The following is a 9418-nucleotide window of genomic DNA, read 5'->3' as shown; positions in this document are numbered from 1 at the left end:
AAGCAGGTTAGGACAGTATGTCAGAGGCAGCGGCTGGGATTTGAACCCCAATCAGATAGACTCCAAGAGCTCTTGGCCACTGTCTGCCAGCCCTGTTGTGTACCAGTCCAAGCACGCACCTAACTCATTATACCCCATGCCTTGCTGCCTGGTCCAAGGCCAGCCTCCCTGTCAACTCCTGTGAGGTGGATGGTGGTATTGTTTCTGGTGCACTGATGAGGTCCCCAAGGCTCTGACGGTCACTCTGGTCACACAGCCAGGAAGTGGCTGAGCAGCCCCATCACTGGGGAGAAAAGAGACAAAACCAGATGGGGAGGGGACGATCCACAGCCGTGGTCCAGATGAAGGAAAGGGAGGCAGGTGGCCATGCCCCCTCCTCAGACTGGGCTTGATTTAACTGGGATCGGGATAATTCGACTTCATCTAGATGTGAAATTGCAGCCGGAACCAAAAAGGCACTTGGGCAGGAAATTCTGGGAAAGGAGAGGCACCGGGGTCAGGATCCACCCCGCCCTGGGGTTTCCCACCCCCTCCCCTCCATCCCCACCCATTGAGGGTGGGGACCCTCCTTTTCAGCCCAATGCCTTTCTGATGAACCGTGTGGAAGAGGCCTCTGAGGTGTAGGGAAGAGATCATCGGTGTCCAGTGTCAACACAGCAAAGCCCCTGGGCCCCTCCCCAGCCCTCCACATCCCAGCAGGTGGTCAAGCCTGAGGAGACAAGCCTGGGTCTCACTGTCTGCAAAAGGAGGAGGATAAAGGAGGGAACTTACCGAGCTCCCACACTGCCTCGGAGCCTCAGCTCCCAGGCCTTCTGCAACTCCACCCCCTATCAGAGCATCCGTGATCCTCGCCAGCCTTAACTCCTCTCTCTAAACCCGTCACCTCTCTGAGTCCCCATGCCTCTCCCTGAGATACCCCTCTCTGAGTCTCTGTCTCTCTCTTTGAGACCCTGTCTCCTTCTGGGAGCTCCTCCTAATCCTCAAGTCTCCTCTCCCCTATCTGAGCCTCCCTGACCCCTCTCTGGGCCCCTGGGAGCTGAGTCCTGTCCCCTCTGAGTCCCCACTCTCTCTATTCCTATAAATTCCATCCATCCGAGTTCATCCTCTGTGCCCATCCTTGTGCAAGGTGGTGCTGGGGACACTGTGGTGACCTCAACAGCTTTGGCCCTGCCCTTACAGAACTGAAAGGCTGGGTAGGGGAAGACACGTCTATCATCCAGAGTGCTCAGGGCTACAGCTGGGGAGCTCAGGGGGCTAGGGAAGCCCAAGGGTTCCCTGACCCTATCTGGGAATCAGGAAGGGCTTCCTGGAGGAAGAAGCATCTGCTCTCAGAGCCAACCTTCACCTGGACCACAGATATCATCTTGCAGTTCACAATATCCCAGAGGCCCTGAGGAGGTAAATGGAGTCAACAGATCCCCCACATTTTCTTATAGTCTTGTCTAAAGCATTTTGTTACACGTGCAGTTTTCAAAGGGAAATGTAAAATGCTCATATCCTTAAACTAAGAAACCCCATGTCTAGGAATGCATCCCTTTGCAATACTCACACAGGTGCAAAATGGACACTGCTACACTGTTCAAAGTGGCTAAGATGGAAAATAGTCAACAGGCAACTGGTTAAGTTGGGTCCGGTACGTATTGCCCCCAGTGGAATACAACATAACTGAAAAAAGAACGGAGGTGGCTCTTCACAGTTCAAGATACACTGTTGTGTGAAAAATGCAAAGTGCAGGACAATAGAGACAGCTCAGTAAATTATTTATAACTTTAGATAAAGACACTACCCAATTTGTATCCATGCCTACCTCTAGGGAACAAGATTGGAGGAGGAAAGGAAATTACCACTTTCTGATTCATGAAACTATTCTCTTTGGATTTTTTGAAATTCTTTATAGAAGTGTAATAAACACACAGAAAGTCACACTGATGATTTGTGCAAAGCTCAGTGGATTTCCAGAGTGAATCTCTGTAATCAAAACAGGTCAAGATATAGACCTTTCCCCCTTAAACCCGCTCCCAACCACTACTGCCCCCCAAAGATAACCACTGTCCTGGTTCCAACACCATTGATTACCTTTGCCAGTGTATGAACTTTACATCACTGGAACCATACATTCCAGTGACTCTGGTTTCTATCTTCTTTCACTCAAATTCAACCACATTGCTGTGCAAAGCAGTACTTCGCTCATTTTCATTACTCTCTGGGATTCCATCGTAGCAACTTGTCAGAATTTATGTATCCATTCTGTTGCAGATGGACATTTGGGCTAGTTCCCATGGCAGGTGTTATTCCTTGTCCTCACCAGCACTTGATATTGTCAGTCTTTTTAAATTTTAACTATTCTATTAGGTGTGCAGTGGCATTTCATTGCAGTTTAAAGTTGAATTTTAATAATGTTTAAAAATATTGAACACCTTTTCATAAACCTATTGGCTGTTCATGTATTTTCTTTTGTTATGTGTCCAAGGCTTTTGCCTATTTTTTTGTTGTGGTGTTTGTGTTTTAGTTAATTATTGAGTTCTCCATATATTCTGGAGACAAGTTTCTCATTAAATAAAGGTGTTGCAAACATTTTCTTCAGTTTTTGGCATGACTTTTAATTTTTCTGATGTTGCCTTTGCAGGGCAGAAGTTTAAAATTTTAATGAAACCAAATGTATTTAATTTTTTCTCTTCATTAATGCTTTTTATGTCCTAAGAAACACGTGCCTCTCCTAAGCATGCAAATATTTTCTCCTATGGTTTCTGCTAGGTATTTTATAGTTTTAGCTTTTACATTGAAATTTACGATCCATTTTGAGTTGATTTTTGTGCATGGGGTGAGGTAGGGGTTCAAGTGAATTTTTTCTGATGTCGATACTGCATTGAATTACGCTGTTTACCTTTGTAGCAAATCAGCTGACCATGTATATGTGAGTCTATTTCTGGACTCTCTAGGCTGTCCCACAGACCTATGTTTACCCCTACACCAATACCACACTATCTTGATTGGTATAACTTTCTAGTAAGCCTTAAAATCAGCAAGAGTAAGTTCTCCAACTTTGTTCTTCTTATATAAAATGACATCAATTCTTAGTCCCTTATTTTTCCATATACATTTAAAATCAAATGGTTCATGTCTACAAAATATCTGCTGGAATTGTGATTAGGATTTTATGGAGTGTGATACATTTGGGGGGGAAATTGCCTTCTTAACACTATTGAGTCTTCTGATCCAAGAACAAGGTATAATAACTTTTTTAAGATCTTTAATTTCTCTCTGAAACATTTTGTAATGCTTAGTGTACAGGTCTCCCACAAATTTTGCTAAATTTATTTCTTAATATTTTATTTTTGTTTTATATTGTAAATTGCACTGGCTTTAAAATTTCTTTTTCCAGGCATCTGTTGTTTATATGTAGAAATTCAATTTTTTTAATAGAAACAAATACAAAAAATTTAAAAATTAAAAAAAATTGGCCTTCTATCCTGCAACCCTGATAAATTCACTTCTTAGTCCTAGTTGTTGCTTTTTCCTTTCTGTAGATTCCTTGGGATTTCTACAGAGACTGTTAAGTCTTTTGCAAATAAAGACTATTTTATATTTTCCTTTTCCATATGTGTGAGGTTTTTTTTCTTGCTATATTGCACTGGCTGGATCCTTAGGAAAACACTGACTAGATATGCTAAAAACAGACATCCTCATCTTATTCCCAAGCTCAGAAGGCAAGCATTTAGTCTTACATTATTAAATATCATGTTAACTGTAGGTTTTTCATAGACGCTCTATATCAGAATGAAAAAGGTCCCTTCTATTCCCAGTCTGATGAGAGTTTTTATGTGGAATGGATGATAAAATTTGCTTGATGCTTTTCCTGTATCTTTCATGGTAATCAAACTATTTTCTTCTTTATTCTGTTAATGGGATGGATTATTTAGATTGGTTACTGATTGTTCAAACAATCTTGAATTTTTAAGGTTAAACCTACTGGCTCATGATGTATTATTATTGTGTATTGTTTGCTTTGTTTTGCTAATATTTTATTATTTTTGCATTCATGTTCATGGGGGATATGAAAAAAATTAGACAAGATTCAACACTTTTTATGACAAAAATCACTCAATAAACTAAGAATAGAAGGGAAATTCCTTAACATGATAAAGGCAACATATTAAAAAACTGTAAGTAATATCATACACAATGGAGAAAAACTGGAAGCTCTCCCCCTAAGATCAGAATCAAAACGAGGATATTTGCTTTCAGCATTTCTAAATTAAACACAGTACAGGAAGTTCTAGCTACAGCAATTAGGCAAGAAAAGGAAACCATTGGAAAGAAGTAAAATGATCTGTTTACAACAGCATGATCTTATAGGTGGAAACTCCTAAAGAATCTACAAAAAACCCCATTAGAACTAAAAATGAATTTAGCAGTATTGTAGAATATAAAATCAACACACACAAATCAGTTGTATTTCTATACACTAGTAATGAACAATCTGAAAAGGAAATTAAGAAACAATTCCACTTACAAAAGCATCAAAAAAGAATAAAATATTTAGGAATAAACTTAGCCCGGGAGGTGAAAGACTTATATACTGAAAACTAAAAAAACATTGCTTTAAGAAATTATAATTTGAAAAGATACATGCACTCCTATGTTCATAGCAGCACTATTTGCAATAGCCAAGACATGGAAACAACCTAAATGACCATCAACAGATGAATGGATAAAGAATATGTAGTGTTACATACACACACACAATGGAATATTACTCAGCCATAAAAAGAATGAAATAATTAGCCATCTCAGCAACATGGACAGACCTAGAGATTATCATACAAAGTGAAGTAAGTCAGAAAGACTTAAGATATCACTTACATATGGAATATAAAATATAACACAAATGAACATGTCTATGAAACAGAAACAGACTCACAAACATAGAGAACAGACATGTGGTTGCCAAGGTGGGGAGTGGAGGGAAGGATTCTGAGTTTGGGATTAGCAAATGCAAACTAGTATATATAGGATGGATAAACAACAAGGTCCTACTGTATAGCACAGGGAACCATATTCAATATCCTGTGATACACCATAATTTAAAAGAATATGAAAAAGAATACATATTTATAACATTGTAAATCAACTCTACTTCAATAAAAATTTCTTTAAAGTTACAGTAATCAAGACAATGTGGTATTGGTGTAAGGATATATATATAACAAACAGAATAAAGAATGCAAAAACAGACCCAAAGTTGATTTTCTATAAATATGTAGTGTAATTCAAGGGGAGGAAAAGATTGTCTTTTCAATAAATGGTGCCAAAACAACTGGATATTTGCATGAACAAAACTGAACCTAGGGGCTTCCTAGGTGGCACAGTGGTTAAGAATTCATCTGGACCAGAATTACAACTAACTGCTGAACAATCATCGACAGAAAGACACTGGAACTCACCAAAAAAGACACCCCACATCCAGAGACAAAGGAGAAGCCGTAATGAGATGGTAGGAGGGGCGCAATCGCGTTAAAATCAAATCCCATAAATGCTGGGTGGGTGACTCACAAACTGGAGAACAGTTATACTGCAGAAGTCCACCCACTAAAGTGAGGGTTCTGAGCCCCACGTCAGGCTTCCCAACCTGGGAGTCCAGCAACGGGAGGAGAAATCCCCAGAGAATCAGACTCTGACAGCCAGCGGGATTTGATTGCAGGACTTCCACAGGACTGGGGGAAACGGAGACTCCACTCTTGGAGGGCACACAAAAAAATGTGCTCAGCAGGACCCAGCGGGAAGGAGCAGTGACCCCATAGGAGACTGAACCAGACCTACCTGCTGGTGTTGGGGGGTTGCCTGCGGAGGTGGGGGTCAGCTGTGGCTCACCGAGGAGACAGGGGCACTGGCAGCAGGGGTTCTGGGAAGTGCTCATTGGTGTGAGCCCTCCCAGAGTCTGCCATTAGCCCCACCAAAGAGCCTGTAGGCTCCAGTGCTAGGTAGCCTCAGGCCAAACAACCAACAAGGTGTGAACATTGCCCCACCCATTAGCAGACAAGCAATTAAAGTTTTACTGAGCTTGGCCCACCCAGCCCAACCCACCATCAGTCCCTCCCATTAGGAAGCACCCACGAGCCTCCTAGATAGCTTCCTCCACAAGAGGGCAGACAGCAGAATCAAGCAGTATCAGCAGTATTTCATCTTGTGGAACTGAAAACCACAGCCACAGAAAGATAGAGAAAATGAAAAGGCAGAGGACTTTGTACCAGTTGAAGGGACAGGATAAAACCCCAGAAAAACAACTAAATGAATAGGAGATAGGCACCCTTACAGAAAAAGAATTCAGAATAATGATAGTGAAGATGATCCAGGACTTTGAAAAAAGACTGGATGCAAAGATCGAAAAGTTTACCAAAGACCTAGAAGAATTAAAGAGCAAACAAACAGAGATATGCAACACAATAACTGAAATGAAAAATACACTAGAAGGAATCAATAGCAGATTAACTGAGGCAGAAGGGCGAATAAGTGACCTGGAAGACAGAATGGTGATAATCATTGATGCAGAAAAGAATAAGGAAAAAAGAATGAAAAGAACTGAAGACAGCCTAAGAGGCCTCTGGGACAATGTTAAATGCACCGACATTTGCATTATAGGGGTCCCAGAAGGGGAAGAGAGAGAGAAAGGACCTGAGAAAATATTGGAAGAGATTATAGTTGAAAACTTCCCTAATATGAGAAAGGAAATAGCTATCCAAGTCCAGGAAGCGCAGAGAGTCCCAGGCAGGATAAACCCAAGGAGAAACATGCCAAGACATATAGTAGTCAAATTGACAAAAATTAAAGACAGAGAAAATTTATTAAAAGCAATAAGGGAAAAACGACAAATAACATACAAGGGAACTCCCATCAGGTTAACAGCTGATTTCTCAGCAGAAACTCTGCAAGCCAGAAGGGAGTGGCATGATATGTTTAAAGTGATGAAAGGGAAGAACCTACAGCCAAGAATACTCTGCCCAGCAAGAATCTCATTCAGATTTGAGGGAGAAATCAAAAGCTTTACAGACAAGCAACAGCTAAGAGAATTCAGCACCACCAAACCAGCCCTACAACAAATGCTAAAGGAACTTCTCTAAGCGGGAAACATAAGAGAAGAAAAGGACCTACAAAAACAAACCCAAAACAATTAAGAAAATGGTAATAGGAACATACATCTCTATAATTACCTTGAATGTAAATGGACTAAATGCACCAACCAAAAGACACAGACTGACTGAATGGATACAAAAACAAGACCCATATATATGCTGTCTACAAGAGACCCACTTCAGACCTAGGCACACATACAGACTGAAAGTGAGGGGATGGAAAAGGATATTCCATGCAAATGAAAATCAAAAGAAAGCTGGAGTAGTGATACTCATATCAGATAAAATAGACTTTAAAATAAAAAATGTTACAAGAGACAAGAAAGGACATTACATAAATATCGAGGGAGCAATCCAAGAAGGGGAGATAACAATTATAAATATATATGTACCCAATATAGGAGCACCTCAATACATAAGGCAAATGCTAACAACTATGAAAGAGGAAATGCAAGGCAGAAATAGAGCTACAGATGTAGAGAACAAACATATGGACACCAAGTGGGGAAACCGGGGAGGGTTGGGGGGGAATGAATTGGATGATTGGGATACCAAGTTGTACACTCTAAATATATGCTGTTTATTGTCTGTTAACTGTATCTCAATAAAAGCTCTTAAAAAAAAAAAAGAATTCGTCTGCCAATGCAGGGGACACAGGTTCGATCCCTGCTCCAGGAAGATCCCATGTGCCGCAGAGCGACTAAGCCCGTGCACCACAACTATTCAGCCTGAGCTTTAGAGCCCGTGAGCCACAACTATTGAGCCCATGTACCGCAACTACTGAAGCCCACGCGCCCAGAGCTCGTGCTCCACAGCAAGAGAAGCCACGGCAATGAGGAGCCCGTGCACCACAATGAAGAGTAGCCCCCACTCACCACAACTAAAGAAAGCCTGCACACAGCAAAAACGACCCAACACAGCCAATAAAATAAATAAATAATTTATTAAAAAAAAAACAAAACCTGAACCTAACTCACAATGTATACAAAAAGTACCTCAAATGAATCATAGACCTAAATATAAATGCTAAAACTATAAAACTTCTAGAAAAAAATTGCAGAAAATCTTCACAAACTTGGGGTAGGCAAAGGTTTTTTAGATAAGACACTAAAAGCACTAACCATGAAAGGAAAACAAAAAGATAAATGGGACATCATCAAAATTTAAAACTTCTGTCCTTCAAAAGACAATATTAAGAAAATGAAGCTGTAATCCAAAACCTGGGAGAAAATATGTGTAATATGCTTTCTACAAAATTAGTTGAATTCAGAATATTTAAAGTATCTTTACAACTTAATAATGAAAAAAGTTTTTAAAATCCAACTTTAAAATGGGCAAAAGACTTGAACACTTCCCAAAATAAGATATATTAACGGCCAACAAACATATAAAGATATTCAACATGTACAATCACCAGGGAAATTCAAATTAATACCACAAAGAGACTTTGCTACACATGTTCTAGAAAGGCTAAAATTTTAAAAGACTGACAATACTAAACACTGGAAAAATATGGGGCAGCTAGAACTCTCACATAGTGTTGAAGGGAGTCTAAAATAGCAACCCCTCTTTGTTTTGTTTTTTGTATCCGCACTTTGAAAAACAGGTTGGCAGTTTCTTGTCAAATTGAATACACATTTACCCTACGATTCAGAATTCTCTTGGGTATTTATGCAAAAGAAATATAAACATATATCTATAAAAAGACTACAACAATGTTCATAGTTTTGTTCAGAAAAACAAAAAATTGGAAATAACTCAAATGTTCATTAACAGGTGAATAGAAACAAACTGCAGTATATTCATACAAAGGAATACCACTCATTAATAAAAAGGAATATGACACATCCATGCAACATCTTGGGTGAATCCAAAGCCATTATGCTGAAAGAAAGAAGCCAGCCCTAAAAATGTACAGGCGATGTTATTTCATTTATATGAAATTCTAATATAGACAAAGCTCATCAATCATAACCTAAATCAGATTCGCGATTGCCTGGAGGAGTTAAGGAAGATTGGCTGGAAAGAGGCACAAAAGACCTTTTAGAATAATAAAAATGCTCTATATCTTGATTTGTATGGTGATTACAGAAATGTAGATCTTTTTCAGAACTCAGTGAACCATACACGTGTAGTGTGAGCATTTTTATTGTATGTGTATTATATTTCTATAATACATGTATAATAACTCATTTGATGGATTTAACAGCAGACTACTGTTAACATAAGGAGAGAACAGTAAACTTGAAGCCAGGTCAAAAAAAAAAAAAAGAAGACAGGTCAATAGG

Source organism: Hippopotamus amphibius, chromosome 16, assembly GCF_030028045.1.
Source record: "Hippopotamus amphibius kiboko isolate mHipAmp2 chromosome 16, mHipAmp2.hap2, whole genome shotgun sequence".
NCBI lineage: Eukaryota > Metazoa > Chordata > Mammalia > Artiodactyla > Hippopotamidae > Hippopotamus > Hippopotamus amphibius.
Note: the sequence above shows the minus strand (reverse complement) of the source record.